This window comes from Podarcis vaucheri (genome assembly GCF_965113315.1).
Source record: "Podarcis vaucheri genome assembly, chromosome: 8".
NCBI classification, from domain to species: domain Eukaryota; kingdom Metazoa; phylum Chordata; class Lepidosauria; order Squamata; family Lacertidae; genus Podarcis; species Podarcis vaucheri.
The window spans coordinates 25,785,298-25,805,687 of NC_138766.1; the positions used below are offsets into that span (position 1 = coordinate 25,785,298).

The window sequence follows — 20,390 nt, forward strand, 5'->3', positions numbered from 1 at the left end:
AGCAACTGGAAGCCTCTGGGATAACACCCACCCCCAGAGAGTCACCAGGTGACTTTCCACAGTTGCCAGCCTTAGGAAGCACCATAACAACAGCACCAAGCAGATGGAAGGCCTGGCACACTTTCCCCCAAGGAATCCTTCCCCTTCTAGCCCAGGGATAAGGCTTTAACCAATCTGAACTGTATGTAGGCCAAGCTGCTGTGGACTCCTTGGACTGCAGGAAGACCAGAGCTAAATAATAACAATAGTAATAATAAAAAAATTATTTATACCCCGCCCTCCCTGGCTCAGGGCAGCTAACACCAGTAAAATTACAGTAAAAGCATAATAGGGGAAAAAACCAATTTAAAATACAGGTTAAAATGCAATTTAAAATGCAGCCTCATTTTAAAAGTAGCCTATAGATCAAAACCGTAAGGGGAGGGAAACATAAGGGTCAGACTGAGTCCAAACCAAAGGCCAGGTGGAACAGCTCTGTCTTGCAGGCCCCGCGGAAAGATGTCAAGTCCCGCAGGTCCCTAGTCTCTTGTGACAGAGCGTTCCACCAATTTGGGGCCAGTACTGCGATCTGGGACCTCCAAAACCTTAAGGTCCCATACCAGGAGGTCCCGTGGTTCTCTCGCTTTTTTCTCCTGGCCACACTTTCTGAATAAAAATTCGCTCATGCTCCACCAACTTTTTTTATTGATAAGAAATGGGTGAGAAAACAAAAAAAGAAGCAACTGGCAGTGCTTGATTTATAACACAGAACACAACTAGGATATGATCGCAGGGCATCCAGAAGGTATAAAACAATGTCACTACATAACAACATGAGGCATTCCCCAAATATAATACTGGTTGTCCTTGAATTTTCCTGCCACATTTGCCATCCTCTCCTGCAACACCCTTTGAGGACCACTAACCTAGTCAACCATAAAGACCTAGTCAACCATAAACCTAGCTGGACCATAAAGAAGACTGCTCACCGAAGAATTGATGCTTTTGAATTATGGTGCTGGAGGACTTTTGAGAGTCCCATGGAATGCAAGAAGATCAAACCTATCCATTCTTAAGGAAATCAGCCCTGAGTGCTCACTGGAAGGACAGATCCTGAAGCTGAGGCTCCAGTACTTTGGCCACCTCATGAGAAGAGAAGACTCCCTGGAAAAGACCCTGATGTTGGGAAAGATGGAGGGCACAAGGAGAAGGGGACGACAGAGGACGAGATGGTTGGACAGTGCTCTCGAAGCTACCAGCATGAGTTTGACCAAACTGCGGGAGGCAGTGGAAGACAGGAGTGCCTGGCGTGCTCTGGCCCATGGGGTCACGAAGAGTCGGACACGACTAAACGACTAAACAACAACAACAAAACCTAGTCAAAGAGATTACACTTTCATTACATTTACTGAATTGAGAGTTTCGCCTTATGTCTTGCAACAAATTGTTCCTCTCCACACACACAAATGTCGTGTATTTTGATGATGCTTTCCGTGAGTTCAGGAAGGGCCTCAGCTCAATGGTAAAACATCTGCTTTGCGTGCAAGAGAAGTGAAGTTCAGTAGGCTACTTCCAGCTCCCAAGGTGGGAGAGGCCTAGTGGCTGGGATCTCCTCAGTTGTCCTGCCGCTGTGCTGAGCTAAACCATGGTTTGGCTTGTTTAGTTGCCCAAACCAATGCTCGTGGCAGTTCAGACAGCGCACTAAGCTGGGCTATGGCTCAACTCAGCAAAGCAGCAGAATGACAGGGGAAGAGAAAATCAGGTTGCCTTTCTCAGAGCCCACACTTCCATGCTAAACAACGGTTTGGCTTAAGTGTGCTGTGATCCTCATACAGGATCCGTAGGATGTTCCCTTCCGGTGTTCCCTCCAGGCACAGAAAAGCAACATGGAAGTACAGTGGTACCTCGGGTTACATACACTTCAGGTTACAGACTCTGCTAACCCAGAAATAGTGCTTCAGGTTAAGAACTTTGCTTCAGGATGAGAACAGAAATCGTGCTCCGGTGGTGCAGCAGCAGCAGGAGGCCCCATTAGCTAAAGTGGTGCTTCAGGTTAAGAACAGTTTCAGGTTAAGAACGGACCTCCGGAACGAATGAAGTACTTAACCTTGAGGTACCATTGTAATAAGTGAAAATCTTAGGTGCTGGCCCACTATCCTCAGAGGGAAGTGAGTTGCTGAGCCAAGGTACAGAGCCAAGGGGAGTCATGTATCCAACCATGTAGTAGGCCTGAGCTAAGGAACCAGTTGCACTCGGGAGTGGATCTCCATGCCACGTGTTTTTGATGTGGGCACCAGTATAAATACAAGAAACATGTCTGCTGCAGTAATGTATGAAGCAGTCCTGTCTACATGCAAATACTAAAGATAATACCATTGCTGGCTAGGGTCACGGTGGGTTTATGCCAGCTAGAACCAGTTGCTCTTAAGTTTTTATTACCTGAGGATTTCCTCTCTCACCACTGGATAGCTCAGTCGGTTAGAGCATGGTGTTAATAATGCCAAGGTTGCAGGTTTGATCCCCATATGGGACAACTACATATTCCAGCATTGCAGAGAGTTGGACCAAAATATCCAACTCTACAATTCTATGGTTCCAAACTCTCTTGTGCATCTGCAATTCTTTCACTTGTTTTTTTCCCCCCTCTTTCACTCAAGTGATTAACAGGGACAAAAACTTTGGCAGGAAATTCTACCCTTTAAGTTCCTTGGAAGACTGGGATTCTTGGAGAAGCAAACTTTTTCAAGTATTGTTTTTGAACAGCAAACAAACATCGGTTATTAACAAAACAATAGGTAGTGCAGCAAATTGGCTGGGATTAAAAGGAAACCAAAGAACTCCCAGTGCTCTGTGATCTACAAAACAATCTCTGTAAATTGTTAAGAGAAGGGAGGGGCAGACAGAAGAAATTCAGCCTCCCTTAACCCCAAGACCATGCCTATAGCTCAAAGCCTTCCTTAAAATGCATCCCCAAGCATTTCACGAGAAATCTTTCCTGTGGTTGACAGGTGATTATCTCCCTATAATTATGCCAATCTCCTTATAATTTGTCAGTGAGGAACCGATAAAAATTTAATGACCTTGGAAGAAAAACACCAGCAATAGCAGATTAAATGGTATACTATTAAGGCTCTAAACACAGTTTACTTAAAACACACACACACACACACACACACACACCACAGTGAATGTCAATAATAATAGTAATAGGGCACAAAGCGTAGACCTGCTTTGAAAGATGGCAAAGAAAAGGATTAAAAAAAAGACCTTCTTGCCCTGACCCTCCAAAAGCTAAAACAAACATATGAAATAGCTTGAGCATTATGAACTGGCTGGCAGTATTCACTCCACTGCTGTGCAGTAAATATAACATGTTTTTAAGGCCTGAAAAAGAGGAAGCCAGAGAAGGTAAATTAAGTTATGTATAAAAAAAGTTGCAGCAGTGCAACCTTCCAAGCTGCTTGAAGGCAAATGGGTTGTGGACAGGAAAAAAGAAACAAGTCAACTTTCCATCTACGTCCGCCCCAAATTAAGGCAGTGTTCCTCAGCTGAGCCTGCGTAAAAGCAGCTCAGTAGCATTGCTGACCCTTCTACTTAATTTAAAGGGGTGGCAGCAACAGCAGCCCCTCTCCAGTCCCATTATCTTGGGGGCAGAGAATAGGAGTGGTGGTCTTCTTCGGACTATACACTGGCCTACTAAACAGATTGGGTGAATTGACTTGTTCCACCTTCCATACCACAACAGGAATATTCAACCTCCCTGCACAAACTGGAACGGAACCAGTGTGTTAAACCAGCACAACATTCTTCGTCACACTGCAGCAACCATCACACCAGACCCAAGGCTAGAAGTCAATATTGCTAAATAATTACAGTGGTACCTTGGGTTACGGATGCAGGTGGCGCTGTGGGTTAAACCACAGAGCCTAGGGCTTGCCGATCAGAAGGTCGGCGGTTCAAATCCACACGATGGGGTGAGCTCCCATTGCTCGGTCCCTGCTCCTGCCAACCTAGCAGTTCAAAAGCACATCAAAGTGCAAGTAGATACATAGGTAGTGCTCCGGTGGGAAGGTAAACAGCGTTTCCGTGTGCTGCTCTGGTTCCCTCAGCCAATAAAGTGAGATGAGCACCACAACCCCAGAGGCGGCCATGACTGGACCTAATGGTCAGGGGTCCCTTTACCTTTTTACATTGGGTTAAGAACTTAATTCGTTCTGGAGGTCCGTTCTTAACCTGAAACTGTTCTTAACCTGAAGCACCACTTTAGCACCACGTTTTCTGTTCTCATCCTGAAGAAAAGTTCTTAACCCGAGGTACTCTTTCTGGGTTAGTGGAGTTTGTAACTTGAAGAGTCTGTAACCTGAAGCATCTGTAACCCGAGGTACCACTGTATTTGACTTCCTGATATCAAGCGGAGCGTGGAAGAGGGGAACAAGCTTGTTTTCTCCTGCTCTGGAGGGAAGGATTTGAACCAACAGCTTCAAGTTACAAGAAAGGAGTTTCCGACTAAACATCAGGAACAACTTTCTTGCAGTAAGAGCTGTTCAACAATGGAAGAAACAATGGAGAGGTTGTGGACTCTCCTTCCTTGGAGGCTTTTAAGCAAGAGGTTGGGTGGCCCTCTGTCATGGACGCTTTAGTTTAGATTCCTCCATTGCAGGGGGTTGGACTAGATGACCCTCGGGGGTGCCTTCCAACTCTACAATTCCATGATTCTATGACACTTGTGTTTGACCTATAATGGAGTACGAGTAAAGCATACACAGTGTATCGGACTTCACAAAACTGTGGCTCGGGCTTCAAGCATCCCAGCAAGCACATATTTCTCAAGGCTACTGCTTTTAAGGCTTCCTTCGCCACTCAGTTACTTAAAATGTTGAATTCTTCTCTCTCTACTGCAGCTTGAAGCAGATCAGCTGTTGCAGGTTCTCATTATCAGTAAGCTCAAGACCGCACAAATTTCTAGCCTTGTGCTACAGAAACGCCTACAGGTGTTCTGGCTAGGCCTAGCATTCATTTCCAGTACATATTTGTGAGGTATTAAAAAGCAAATTAACTGGCGGGCCAAGGGTTTTGGGAGAGTTGCCCGGCAGGATCATCTGTGCTAATTTGCCAGCCTCTACCCAATTCACAGCTACAGAAACCTGCTCTCTTGTTTTAGTTGCTAATGGAGGGTTGGTGGGGTATGTACCGAACAGTAACGCGCAAGACTCTCTGGAAATAAAAATCAGTTTCTGGAAATAAAAATCAGTTGCTGTTCAGAAATTACCCAGTGGATTACTCATTGGAAAAACCAGGTCCTATTTAGAATGCAGATATTAAGACAAGGGGTGGAAAGGGAGAACTGTAGCCAATGTTAGACCTACACAGAGTAGACCCATTGAAATTTCATCGGCACGACCGGCTTAGGTCCATTAATTTAAACTGAGGGTATGTCTCTTGCTGTTGCCACCTATAACTTTTATCATACTGCACCAGACACACAGGCCCGTTCCTTCCAATATTACACATAACTGAGTTTCCTTTTTTAATGTAAAACTTGTAGAAGTCAAAACTTCAGCTTGCCCTTCATCCTTCTAGCTCTGCCGGAAACTGCGCACAGAAAAAATACCCCATGACCCAGGGGAGCCAGAGAGTGCTCAAGTCAACGCTGCAAAACAGACAGCGTTAAGGCAACGGATACATAAGTAAAAATGTCCCTGAATAACAAAATGGTCTTAACAGTTAGTTTGTACATGAAAATGGTCCTTGAATAGCTAACAATGTACAAGACTGCCTTGGCCTAAGTTCTCTCAGGGCAGCTTCTCTACTGTGGTATTTCCAAAGGCAAATGCCTTATAACTAAAATTACAACATAGATCACGCAGATGGGGACAGAGATCTGGTGGGTGTTAATGTTCTCACCATGAGCTCTGCCATTATCCCAACCATTTCAGTTTGACAAGAGGCATCAAGTCACCAAAGGTAGACTGAGCAGAATGAATGAGATGGAGGACTTAGGGTGGTATCCAAAGATCTCATTCTGCTAGTGCAAGGCGCATGTGCTCATCAAACAGAACTTTCTCTGTCTCTCTTTTGCAGCTCCCCACACGCCTTTCCAAAGGCTCCTGGGAGGCTGAGGGTGACATTGCTGCCGCCGCGAGTGCTGCAAGGAAGACCTGCTCCCTGCTGCAAGGCCCATTTCCACCTGACTTGGGACGGGGCTCAGACTCACCTTGAACAGCTAAAAGAGGCTCCTGGGAGGCTACTGGGACATTGCTGGGTTGGGACAACTAGCTAAAATGTTTTAAACAATTCCAATTTTGGTTCCTCTGGTTTGTTTTTGTCGGGTTGGTGTTGGTTAAATGTTTACTTGGAACTGGCGGTTATTTTAATTTGAGTATTGTTGTTACTGTTATTTGTATTTTGGTTGTTTTTGTTATTGGTTTTTATTGATTTATTGGTCTGTTTGTTGCTTGTATAGGATATTTTGATGTTTTGTTGTGTTTTTGTACATGTTGTAAGCTGGCCAAAGAGGCAGGGGAGACCTAGCCAGATTTAAAAATATTATCAGTATTAATATTCCAAAGGTGAGAAACCACTGAATAAGATTTGGGGAATGTGCAAGAGGGGGGTAAAACAGTAAGTGGAATTGCCACTGTGTCAGCAGAACTGCACTGTCACTGCTTTGGGGATGATCAATGTATAAAACTAGATACTGCCCACATGACATTTCATAGACTGGAATAGGATGCTTGGAGAAAACAGGAGTTCTATCCCTGTTCGCTTATCCTTTCCTTAATTTTCCCTGCTTCAGTCCTTCCACATTCCCCTCTCTTTCTAGACACTGTACCATCAGCTCACTCTATGCTGGAATCTAGACATGTATAAAAAAAAGTTGTGATAATGCTTTTTTATTAAAAAAACACATTTTGAAAAATATATGGAATTTGCCATAGCTCACCATCGCCATCTAGTGTTGCATCCGTATAATGCGCTTTACAACACATTTAAAACGTTCTGTTTGCAGCTGTATAGCCGAGTCCTGTGTGACCTCTGAATTGGGAGCCAGCAGGAGAGCTGAGCAGCTCCATCCAATACGTGGAAATGCAGTCCCCACCTCCATTCCACACATCCCATGCTCACTTCTCTTGTGTGCATAGACCAAGCATGACCAGGAAGACAAGCAAAGTAAGGCACAGAGGTATATCAACCCCCCAAACCATTTGTTATCAATATCCAGGGTAGCAATCACTAATCAGTGGTATATGACCAAATCTAGTTCACTAGATATTATTTTACATATTTGTTTGTAAACATGTTTATAGATCTATATTGATATCTAGCTAGCTAGCTATCATCTATCTATCTATCATCTATCTATGTTTTACAACAGTTTTACATAATGCAATAAAAATCATGTAACAATTTTAAAATCAGCTAACTTACAAAAACATGCATTCTCACCTACATAAACCAGACAGAATAAAAAATACAGTGGTACCTTGGTTTAAGAACAGCCCTGTTTACGAACTATTCAGTATAAGAACTCCACAAAACCAGAAGTAGTGTTACAGTTAGCGAACTTTACCTCGGTCTACGAATGGAAGCCGAACAGTAGAAGGGCACTGGTGGCGGGAGGCCTCATTAGGGAAAGCGCACCTTGGTTTAAGAACGACTTTGCTTTAAGAACGGACTTCCGGAACGGATTAAGTTCGTAAACCGAGGTACCACTGTAGCTTTAAAAGTTGGAAGCATAAATGTAGAAGCAACAAGCCAACATTCACCAAATGCCAGCCAAAATGCCTGGTATCAGTTTTGGAATATATTCTGGCTCTGTTCAGTGGGAAAGAATTTCTTAACTGCGGAGCAGTCAAAGAACCCATCCTTACTGTCCAGATTAAAAAAACCAAAAACTTGCAGTGGTATAATAGTTAGAGTGGAGACACAGGTTCCAAAGCTCACCCAACCAAAAATCTCAATGGGGAACATTGGACTGTACCTCTAGCATTGCGAATGTTGCTTAAAAAAAAGTTGCTTTAAAAAAACCTCAACAATTTCAACCCTAAAAAAAAAGCTCAACAACTTCAATCCTAAAAAAAGGTTAACAACTGTGGTAGTCCCTTCGGTTGGTCCTCACGGCCCTTCACTTCATCAAATCTGGCCCTCTCTGAAAAAAGTTTGGACACCACTGGATTATGGACATCTCCCATATATATATATATATATATATATATATGCAGGTTTTGGTGTCTTCGGGTGTCTCTACACAGATAAGATAATGTTCTCTCCAATACAATTTGTTTTCTGTGTGTAGGGGTGTGTGTGTGTGTGTGTGTGTGTGTGTGTGTGTGTATTCCTCCACATGCAGACAGCATTCAGGCACATGAGTCTCTGCCTACAGCGGTATATGTTTAAGATCAGCCCCCAAATAGTCCCCCCATAAAAATACTCTCTCAACAAAAGAGTTATCTACCCTACTTGCCCACACATGCATCAGTGTCAATCTGACCTTCTGGAAGGGGAGGAAAAAAGGACCGACTCTCTCCCAATTTACAAGCGCTTCCCCTCCCGACTGCCTATGGGCAATTCTTACCCATAATAGTCAACCAGGAAGAGTGGCTGCTTGTAAGCCTGGCACAGTCCAACAGTTTAGCATTAAGAATGCAAAGTCATCTTATCAGAATCTGAAAATGCAGGCATGACCTTATATAATTTTTGAGTTTGTATGCAGCATCCCTCCACTCTGTCACAACATTTAAGTTCTGCTTACAGAAAGGGCCCCTGAGCAACTGGCAACCACAAACACGAAAAACTGGAAGTGCAAACTTCCAAGTGGTCACTGCCGCCCAAAACATTTCGTTGGTCAACATTAATCTTCTGTGCTCCCGAAATTTTTAACATTGCAGCTGTGCAGGCCTGCTGTTCTGTGCTCCAGCCAGCCATGCCTTCCTAGGGCATAGACATAGAATAAAGAACAGGCACCCTGCACCACTAAAAGGAACTTCAGCAGGTATAGCTTGTCCTGTTGTACCTCTTCTACACAACTATTAAAGGTGTAGGAGCCAAAGTCCTCCCTGTGCCCTAACCCAGCACACTCCAATCCATTCTGCCCCCTGCCCGCTTCCAATATTCTACAGTCGCTGAATACACTCAAGCCCCTGTTTTTGGATCTCCCCCTTGGGTTTTCCCCAAAAGGGTGCTTTGTTTTGTTTTTGTTTTTTTGGTAGTTCTGCAAACTTAGGCTTCCTTAAGCCAGTCTGTACATCTCTCTTGTGTATAAGCAGTGTGCCCTTTCCGCTACATAATAAGCAGCGCTCACAGCCTGTACATCGGAAATATGATTTGCACTTAACCTGATGTAAAAAGAAAAGAGCTTGCTGTGAAAATTGTGACCGAGAAATAACTAAGCTATCGCCCCCTGAGCTATCACTTGCAAATGTTCTTTCTTCACTGAGGCAACTTTTGTACCTTGCAATTAATTTTTACTTTCAGGATGAGTCAACGTTTCAACGTTTGAAGAGAACTTCCTTGAAATGGCCTGCTGGTGTTATTCAAGAACAGCATAAGAAGTTATTATGGGTAGGAACAGCTCTGAGGTTTGACAAGAGGACATTCCAGCCATACAAAATATGAACCACAGCTTGTGTTTCATAGATGGATAAAAATCAATCACATTTTGAAGCTTAAAAACTTCAAAAGTATTAACTTTAATAATAATAATAAAGTTTTAAAACTGATTTTTTAAAATCGTATTTTTAAAAAAAAACAAACTAGTTCAAATTTAAAGGTTTTTTATGCAAACTTGTTCAAGAGAGTTATGCAGATGTTAAACCTGAATCAAAGTTTTCTCCACAGTTTTCTCGTTTTTACACAAACACAAATCACAATTCAAAACTCAGTTGTGATATTGCAGCCCATTCCGTGAAGGTTTACTCAGTTTAAGTCCAAAATTAATTCAACCACCCCCAATATGCATAGGATTGAAGCCTAAATTAATGATTTAAATTGCCTTGCTTTAAAAAATAAATAAACCGGTCCAGCCTAATCTGCAGAAGAATCCTCTACAGGTAATGGTCTTCAAACAAACACATGGTTTTCACTTAGGGTTTACTTATATCCCACCTTTATAAAAAGGCAAAGGGACCCCTGACCATTAGGTCCAGTCATGAGGCGCTCATCTAGCAGCAAACAAAAAGTGATTAAGAAAACAGTATAATCACCATACATAGCAAAGGCAAAAGTACCCACTCTTGTTTCTCCCACTTTGCAAGCAGTAACTCCTGTTGCCTGCAAAGTCTGGGAGAAATTGTTCCGCACTTCCTCCAAATTTATTCTGCAACTTCTCAATTGTGCCTTTGAAAACCCAGTCCTCCATCTCATCAGAACTTCCTTCCTCTATGCCCTCACTTCCACCTCTCTGCCTCGCTGGCATTTTTAAAAAACCCCACCATGCTTTAAGGTACTCTAGTGAGGCAGCGACTCCAAATTAGTCGAAAGGCTTTGGCTACTGTGAAATATTTTCCCAGTTTCAACTTTGCTCGTTCCCCAACACTTTCCTTCTTAAGACTGTATAAAATGTCAGTCAATCTACTTGTACAGGGTACAATTGTTACCCCAGAGGATTAGTGCAGTATGTACCAAGCTCTACACCGTGAGAGATTATTTGAAAGAGGTCAGCTTTGCAGCAGAGTCACAGTAGCTAATACTTGGAAAACATCACTCGTCTTTTAAAATCTCTTTCTACATAATTAGTTTAAGAAGTTGGAGCTTTTCAGTCAGAGGTTTACATGCATTTCACTTCATGACGTTTATTTGACAGACGGTGCAAAAGGGTTTCAAAGCCTCCCGTTAGCCGAGCAGTCTGGGATCAAAACCAGTCACAGAGGTTTTGCAGACTGTAGGATTTGCATGCACGAAAAAGAGAGAGACAAAAATCTCCAAACTCAGGTACTCGCCACAACCTGAGGTAGACTTTTACCCGTAAGAGCAAATACTCTGAACTAACAGGAACTCTGAAGTATGGTATGTTTCAGAAACCAAGCAGCCATGTGGGGTCACCAAATTTGCCAAGACTACTCCCTGGAAATCTTCCAAGTTGTTGCATGTCTCCATTGTCCACGAGCACATCATTTCTTTGCAACATCTAGTGTAAACACTGCTCACAAATTTGGGGACAGAGTGAAAGGGAGAGAAGGCACAAGTATCTGTACAGTGGTGCCCCGCAAGACGAATGCCTCGCAAGACGGAAAACTCGCTAGACGAAAGAGTTTTCCGTTTTGGAGGTGCTTGGCAAAATGAATTTCCTATGGGCTTGCTTCGCAAGACGACAATGTCTTGCGAGTTCCTGCTGGTTTTTTTTCCTCCCCCCTTTTTCTAAGCCGCTAATCCGCTTATCAGCTGATCCGATCAGCAGATAAGCCGATAAAAGCCGCTAATCCACTAATCTGTCAATGGGCTTGCTTCGCAAGATGAAAAAACCGTTAGACGAAGAGAATCACAGAATGGATTCTTTTCGTCTTGCGAGGCACCACTGTATATGTAATTCCAATACTTTGTGCTAGAGAACTCCTAGCACAACACAAGAAATAGAAGTTTCTGGAAGCCCAAAGCCCACAGCATTTCTGAATGGTTCACTGCTGTTGTGTTGCCTGCTTCCCATCAACTTATGTTGGACTGACTGGTTCAACTTCCTTTTTTGTGGCTGAATGGACCATTCAGTCATACTCAATATAGAGAGCAGAACTGCCAGCCCCAGAGGTGGCTGCTGGTATCACTGCTCAAGCCTTGCCTCTTTTTCCAGTCAAAAAGCACACCCAGATCAGCAAGCTGTGCAGAAGCACACAGACAGGGAGGGAGGCAAAAAGAGTAAACTGACCCAAGGGGGAACTTGCAGAGGAGAACTGGTAGGGTGGAATCACAAGAACTCCTTCCCACCTGCTAATCCTCTCCTGAAAAAATTCCCTGCCCTGCACTGGCATTGCAAGGCAAACCCAAAGTTGGGAAACCTGTGTTTGCCACATAACAAACAGCTCCAACTCCATAACAAACATTTTCAGCCCCATAACAAACAGTTCCGACTGCCTACACACACACACACACACACCGCATGTGGTCCGGACAACAAAACAGCCCAGCATACATTTCAAGTTTTAGACAGGTGATGAAACAGGACTGAAACAGAAATTATGTATGTGCTCAAGTGACTTCCGTCCTCGCTCAAAACCTGCAAGTTGTGCAAGCAAAGTTTCTTACATCTAGGGGACAGTTAAACCACAGGAGTCTAAAAATGTTGAAATCAAGTTAGTACAAAGTCAGAAAACAGGCTATGGCCTCATTTACACTCAGGCCTTGGTTGCACGTTACAGTAAGCCAAATAACGGGTTACCACGATTCCATGGAGCTCACAGCCACTACATCTGCTATCTGGTCTTTTTCACTCTCACGCCACCATCAAGATTTGGCTTATGATATAATCCAACCATGGCAGAAGTATAGACCAGGGAGGCTGCCAACTCCTCTCTGAGTACCAGCACATTGCCGGTGTACCACGGTAAGCCACGGTTTAGTATTATGAGGATCTCTAACAGCGAGCCATAGGGTTGCATGCCTTCCCTGCCCTTGGCCACTCCACCGGACCTCCAAAGAGGGAGTTGAGAAGATCTCTCCGTCAGATTAACCACAGCTTGCTGTGACATGCAAACCCAGATAAGAATGACTCACTGAAACAAGCCAACTTCAAGCCAAAGTTTAAAACGGCTAGCTTGTTTCAGCGAACTGGAAGATCAACCACGACAGACATAGCATTCAACTGTGGTTCAAGTGAAAGCTCCTCAAGAGGAGGAGGAGTGTGAGCCAAAGGTTCACTGTGGTCAGTGGCAGACTTTGGGCTCTCAAATTTTGGTGGCACCCTGTGAGACACTACAATTTGGCACATACCACCTCTCAAGTTCCGTTCTACAAAGTTGCTGTGGCGCCCCCTACAGTATGGCTGCCCTGGTGGCACCACCCTAAAACCACCTCTGCTGCAGCTCATCTATGGCTTAGCATCACATGCAAACGCAGACTACAACTTATGCACTCACACTAAACCACAGAAGCTCTTACTCTAATATTTCTCTTGCACCTTTCTTCTAGCAAGCTCATGCACAAAGCTCCTAGGTGGTGTCCCACCCAGGCATTGACCAGATCCAGAACTGTGTTAGCTTCAGCTAGGTTGCTGCATTGTGTGCTTTGATGACCTTTAATCCCATTAAAGTTAATGGAAATCACATCATGGACTGCGAAAAGCAACCGTTTTCAGTACGGGGTTTCATCTCTGCATTATGTGAGTTTTTACAATTTGGTGAACTCTCCACAGGCCTCGTGACTATTCAGAGAACCCGGAGACACACCAGGAAATGCTGCCAGTAGCCCGGATGAGCTGGTGAGGATTCACTAGTGATAACCGGAAAAATTTAGGGAAATAAGACTGCTTTCAGACATTCACAAAATCCATTTGAGATTGTTGCCACTGAGATGTGAACATTCACACCAAGTTTGGGACAGCCAATACATTCCCAGAGCACAAGGCTACTGGTTTTCAGAGAGGTCATTGCACAAACTACCTCCATATTTTCCCCTGAACACATTCCTGTCTGGACCATATTATCCACTAAGAACAGGTCCCATGCAAGTCGTAGTTATTTAAATGCTGATTATGTAGGAGCAGCGCATTACAGACTGCACCCAAAGTTTTCTCTCTCTCTCTCTGCTTTCCTTGACAGCTGTAGAAATGTCACCTTGGAAAAGCGGCAGCTGTTACGAATTATCCACTTAGCTAAGCTCTCCCCCGAGTTCTTTAATTTTATTGCAAATGAAGGCACAAGGTGGGAAAGGAGCACAAGAGGAGTGGGGGAGGGTGGATTTGCCCCCCCCCCCTTCTTATTTGCTTGTTTCACATAGATCCAGGTTCTGGTTGCCATCTTATTAATGGTACATTTATTTATTTTAATAAAAATGTTGCAAGACTCCTCAGTTCTCCCCACAAAAAGTTCCTAACAAAGAGCAGTAATTTTAAGTACAAGAATGGTACTTAAAGAAAACCAGCGAGAGGAGATCTGGTGATAATCCCTTGGAGGGGACTGTGACCTCAACCTGGGTACAAAGGTTGCAGAAGACCTGTATACATAGTGAAGCTGCAGATTTAAAAATATGTATGTTATAGAATCATGCCAAGGGAATAATTCAAAAGGCATGAGCAAGATTCTTCAAACCTGGAACCGTCGGTTTGAGGAAGGACAAAGAGAAATAACAAATCATAAATAATTTGCCAAGACAATAGTGAAACGCGTTTGTGAATTCAAAGGCTCGACAGCTTAATTAACAAATAAAAGCTCAGCTTTCTTTGTTGTGTTTCCTTTACCACATATTGGCCAAACACACCCCTTGCATTCCCCCACTCCCCCACCCCAACTTTGCTGCATTCAAATTTTTTACCAATTTCCAAGCCTATTCCAGCAAAAGATTGAATTGTTTCCAAAGAAAGTCACTTCGGTGAAATTGCCTGTTGGAACAAAACACCACAGCGAGAGTCATCCGTTTACCTTTTAAAATCCGGTTTGCTTTCTCTCAGCAACCTTTCCTAATGAGACAAAGTATATCCTCTCTCCGCCGCCCCCTCCCCGATTTTAACAAAACCAGAATTTTGTTTCCATAAATAGATGGACAAGGAAGAGAGATTTCAAGTTGCCTTCATTTCTTTGCCATTGTCAAAGCAAAATAGCTTCGGGGGGAGGGAGGAAAGAAGCCCATCAGACTGCTGAACGTTTGCCTCCTTTGAGAGGCATTTTTAGAGGAAGAGAGACAAGTCTCTACTCCAGCTTCGTTTTACGGTCTGTGTTAATGAACTGTAGGGGCTCAGCATTGCTCAGTTAAAAATCAGTGGTGATGCAACCACAGACACAGAGTTCAACAAGATCTCGGCGCATGGCGTTGCTCCAGAGATAGCAGCATTAACGCAGCAACAGATACGGAACGTATTTTCGGTGGCATTACCTGAATCTCTCATTGCGTCTCGCTCATCCTTTTCTGCATGATGATATCAAGGAGGCGAACTGTTCAGCTGCTTACAGGCGGAGGCGACAGCCAGGAAGCACAGTTGTGACAGAGCTTTGTTCTGCCTGCAGTGAATTACAGGAAGCCAGGGTTAGACAACAGCAGCAGCAGCAGGCAGCAGCAGCAACAACAACAAATTAAAAAACCAAAGTGTCCCTTTTCTAGCCTGGATTTGCACATCTATTGGGAGACGGAGGACCAAAAGGGGAGAGGGGCAGGGGGGACGAAGAGTCATGAAACGGGACTGACGGGAGAATATTCCATTGCATGTTTGCCGGATCTCTATTTAACGAGCAAGCAAGTTAAAATCTTCTCCATCGCTCTTTCATGAAGCAGCCTACCCCTTCGGGCAACCCCCCCCTCCTCGCCAGCAAGAGAAACAGACACCCTGTAGCTATTACACATTAGACTTGATGTGGACAGAATATAGTTGCCTGCCTGGATGAAGCTATATATAAATACAGCCGCTGATCAACTTGCATAATCAGACTGTTCTGTCACCATCACCTCCACTCCCTAGCAACCCAACTCACCACCACCAGCTCCCCCCCCACCACCTTTTAAAATAATAAAATAAAAGGCGAAAAGGGCGCATGGGTTTTCAGAACGGCACAAAGCACAAAAGCCTTTTACCCTCACCCTCCCAAGGATAACAAAGCAAAGCCTTTTCTGTCTCTTTCTTTAAAACAACCCCCCCCCAAAAAAAAAACCCCGACCCGCAGTGCTACATATACCCTAAGCTCTTGCTCTTTTGCCTTGCCCTTCCGGCTTCACCCCTGTCAAGCAGAATCTGTCCAAATGGAAAAAGAAAGGGACACACACACACAAAACCAAACATCTGTCTCTTCTTCTGCTGGCCCCTCCTCTGAGAGGTGTTGGGGGGGGGGAGAGAATCCATGCTGGGAGGTACAAAAAGAAAACATAACACAGCCACAACCATCCCCCAAAAGGTGCAGTTGGGTGGCTTACAAGATAGCTAGCTCGCTTGCATTTCTTTTTTTGCTTTTAAAGTAGGGAGTGATTTCACATATATATATATATATATATATATATATATATGTATGTATGTATATATATATGCCTCCTTAACTGTTTCTAGAGAGTGAGCAGGGTGGATAGAGAGTAGAGGCTTGCCGGTTCGCAGATTTGGCCACTGCTCCAGAGAAGGCATCTAAGGACATATTGCATCGCACCAAAACCCTTCTCTTCACACACAAGCAACTTGCCAGCACTCAAACCCCACTGCACGTGCCCAACGGCCCCCCAATCCCCAGACACACCCCCCCCAATATGCCTATGAGCGGAGTAACCCTCTATGCATGCCTCCTCAAGGGATAAGTCCTGCTGAGTAGGGCTTACTCCCAGGTAAGGCTGCAACCCCACGCCCCGCTTACCTGAGAGTGAGCCCCACGGAATTACTTCCGAGTAGACAGGGCTAGGTTTGGCTCATTAGTTGCTCCTGCAAGCCCTGATATGCAGAAAACCTGAGGAGGAGGAGAAGGAAGCAGACTTTTTTTAATATATATGTATATTTCCCCCCACCCTTTTCTGTTGCTTTTCTTGGAAATTACAAAACAACTCTTCTCCACAAACACACAAACACACCCCTCTTGCATGACAAACCCTCCTTTCCAATCAGACTCTCGCTGCCTTTGCTGCATTCAACAGTTTGGATGGGAAGGCTAAAAGGTTAAAGCTGGGGGAGGGAAGAGGAAAGTCGGCGCTCGCTGGCCTTTTTCTGCATAGATTTCCGAGATATGCATAGTGTGCGCTTATTTCTGCCGCCGCCACCCCCCCTTTTTCTGGGGTCCAAATGCAGCCCCCCTGCTAGCAAGCCAGCTGGAGCTGAGGCAGGATATGACTTTGGAGGCTGGTTTTCAGATAGAAATATATATATATATAATGGTTTTAAAAGCAAGCACGCGTTTTGCACAGCTCCGCAGAGCTCCTACCCATTCACGCAGCCTGCAGCCTCTGAAATCTTGCCTGATCCGCCGTCGGCAGCAAATTGAAGACGGAGGAGGCGAGGGAGGGAGGGGGATGCTTGCCGGAGAGAGCCTTGAATGTACAAGAAACTGGAGGCGGGACGGGAAGGATCCGCCCCCTCCCTTCGCGTCCCGCCCCTTTCCTGACATTCCCCCCCCCGCACCTCTCTCACCTTCCCTCCCCGTTTCCCAAAAAACCCCACCAACGAACCATTTCCCGCCCATCCAACTCAAGCTTCCGCCGGCTTTTGCCAGCGACAGAGGCAGAGGAAGCATCTCAAACGAGTCGCGGCGTTGTGGAGTCGGGTGGGGGGGACACCGAGGGTCATCTAGTCCAACCCCCGTGCAAAGCAGGAATCTCAGCTAGATCATGGAAGGAGAGAGAGAGTCCAACAAGTCTTGTGGCAGGCAGTTCCACTGTCAAACAGCTCGTGTGGCATTTTTTATTTTTTAAGAACACGTTTATTGTAAAGTAATAAGCTTACGGGGGCCAGAGTTCACTTCATCAGACGCACAAGGTGTTGTTCACAGTTGCCATGGGCAATTTTATGTGGTGCACGTGTGTTTCTGCGCGTGCAAAAATGCCAACAGGCTGCCTGTGACCATCCAAAAAGCCATCATGTTATATAGTTTGCTAATTCTGGGCGATCGTACCAAGGACTGTGGGACTCTTAATCTCGGGGTTGTGGGTTTGACTTCCATGTTGGATGAAAGATTTCTGCATTGTAGGGGGGTTGGACTAGATGACCCTCAGGGGTCCTTCCCACTCTACAATTCCATGATTCGGTGGTAAATCAGTGGCTGTGCATTGTAGTTGGTTACGGTGGCTGGATCAGGACCTGGGGACACCAGCGTTCAAATTCCCACCCAGCCATGAAGGAGGATGGGGTGAGGAAGGAGAACCCCATGTACAACACCACTTTGAGCTCCCTGTGGGATAGGAATGACATTTATTAAGTAGCGGGTGGACACATCAGACGACGCAGAGAACAAAATTAATAAGGGAAGTTTTTAATGTTTGATGTTTTATTCTGTTTTTAATCTGTTGGGAGCCACACAGAGTGGCTGGGGAAACCCAGTCAGATGGGCGGGGTATAAATAAATTAATAATAATAATAACAAAACAAATAAATCTTAACACATTGTAAATCGGGTTGCTTTTGCAGCTGCATGCAGCTAACAATCTCCCCATCCCTGTTTTTCATTTGCGGGCAAGGGGAGGAGTAAGTTCCTTAAGTTCCATTCAGTGTTGGGACGTAAAAAAGGAGAGAGTGCCTCTGAGCATGTCTGCAACGCATCACCTGCAGCAGTTGCACACAAAGACAGTTAAACAGGTTACCCAATCAGAATCCAGGGGGGTGGAGTCAGAGGGACTATAAAACCAGCTCTGGGAGGGGTCAAAGGGAGGAGTTGGGTGGTTGGTTGGAGTGGGAGTGAATTGGGATAGAGTCTGTGGGTAGGTTGAGTTAGTGTAGCGAAATAAGCTGAATCAGGAACAGTTGGGAGCTAGGAAGACAAGTAAATATCTGAGAGGTGGTTTAGTGAGTGAGAGCAGGTAGCGGAAGTTATAGGTCTGGAAAGTCACCCCATGATAGTAATTGACCGATACCATTTATGAAACCACACACTTGTTAAACTGCAATAAATAAACAGAAGTTTATGTTCCAATTTAACCCTGACTGGACTCAATATTGTACCCGGTAGAGCCTGGGTGGTGGCAGCGAGAAATCAAGTGGTGGCACAGGGATCAATAGATGGTGAAACATCCGGGGACCCTGTGTGATCACCACACCAACCCTATGATTCTATGCGCAGAGGCAAATTATTTTACTGGTTTCTCACTTTCCACCCTCAGTCATTCACCAGCTGCATCATGCAGCCAGACATTCAACATGTGACGCTCTCCACATGACTACCCTTCCTTGCTGCTGCCTGTTGAATTTCACAGAGCTCGACGCCATCTTTCAAGAATTCCCACACCCTGCTGGCAGCAGCCTGGACCATCCCGATGGAGACACAGAGTTTCTCAACAAGATGGTGGCCATTCATCTTGTTCAAAATGGTATCACTGGAGCAGGGGCCACTTGACATTGGAAAGTTGTGTCTGACGCTTTTCCTGCCATCAGGTGTAACATATCGTTGTGGCAGAAAAAACAGAGCTGGAACCTTTGTTTAACTCTTTGGAATACTTCTATTCAATACCATTGTTCAGAATCGCAGATCTCCACAAAATGTAATCGTTATACAGTGGTACCTCAGGTTAAGAACGTAATTCGTTCCAGAGGTCTGTTCTTAACCTGAAACTGTTCTTAACCTGAGGTACCACTTTAGCTAATGGGGCCTCCTGCTGTCGCTTCGCCGCCTCTGCACGATTTCTGTTCTCATCCTGAGGTAAAGTTCTTAACCCGAGGTACTATTTCTGGGTTAGCGGAGTCTGTAACCTAACCAGAAGCGTCTGTAACCTGAGGTACCACTGTATATGCAATCACCCCTAAGCACAGAGAAAAAGAAAGAAATTATGTGTCTCTCTCTTTGGATGCAGTGGCTGGTAGGGCACAAGGCAAGGAGGCCAACAGTAGGTGGAGCCAGAGCCAACTAAATCTGGGTCTATTCCGCTCTGCTCCTCTCTGTTTTCCAGAAAGGCACCATTGAGACTAAGGAGGAGGAATGCTGGCATGAGATGGCAGGCATTCAGGGGCTGGTGATGGGCAAATTGTGGTTGGTGGAGGCATGCCCCATCCCCAGTGGACCAGCCCCACAGAATGGAACTTGCTTCTGAGTAACCAAGCAGAGCATCGCATAGAGGGCTCTCATCCAGATAAGCTGTGAATTCAGCATTCGTCCTGATTTGCTTGCACAATGCGGTGGTTAAATGGGGTGGCATGCAGCTAAGTTTTACCCACAGCTGATGTGTAAGTAATGGTCATAACATAGTCGTGTTTAGTCATTTCATGGAATGATACAGTTGGAAGGGACCCTGAGGATCATCTAGTCCAATGCAGGAATACGCAACCTGCAGGGATCGAGCCCGCGACCTTGGCATTACCAGCACCAAGCTCTAACCAGCTGAGCTATCTGGAAGCTCATTGGGTCTACTGCGAATAAACCTTCGTTGAATATTTCTGCTTTTTATTGCCCACATGGGGAAGTGATAGTACCATGAGCATTCGTCCTTGTTTGCATGTGGGAGATTTACACGTCTTCCTGTTAATCATTTGTTCAACCCACACTTCTCGGTCCAGTTTCCCGTCCCTTTCCTAACTGCAAGACGTCTGGGTGTTGGTTTTTTAATAGATTTGTTTTGAGCTTAGGGTGATAGAGCCCTTTAACTGAGCCAATTCTCTCGTAAGG

The 20,390-nt window shown here is 44.9% G+C and overlaps 1 protein-coding gene across 7 annotated transcripts in view; it reads right to left on the reverse strand.

Moving 5' to 3' along the window:
• RNF152 (ring finger protein 152) overlaps positions 1-17,278 on the reverse strand; it is a 55,964-nt gene extending 38,686 nt beyond the window's left edge. Inside the window, exons 1-4 of one of the 7 annotated variants that reach the window (XM_082234692.1) lie at positions 17,007-17,115; positions 16,449-16,538; positions 14,995-15,119; positions 5,545-5,629 (exon numbers count right to left, since the gene is read on the reverse strand). The gene's annotated coding sequence lies outside the window, so the exon portion shown is untranslated. Of the gene's footprint in view, positions 1-5,544; positions 5,630-14,994; positions 15,120-15,788; positions 15,862-16,448; positions 16,539-16,659; positions 16,984-17,006; positions 17,145-17,250 lie in introns of those variants that run through there. The other 6 variants (XM_082234690.1, XM_082234688.1, XM_082234687.1 and 3 more) reach the window with 6 other exon arrangements.
• Between the last annotated feature and the right edge of the window lie 3,112 nt (positions 17,279-20,390).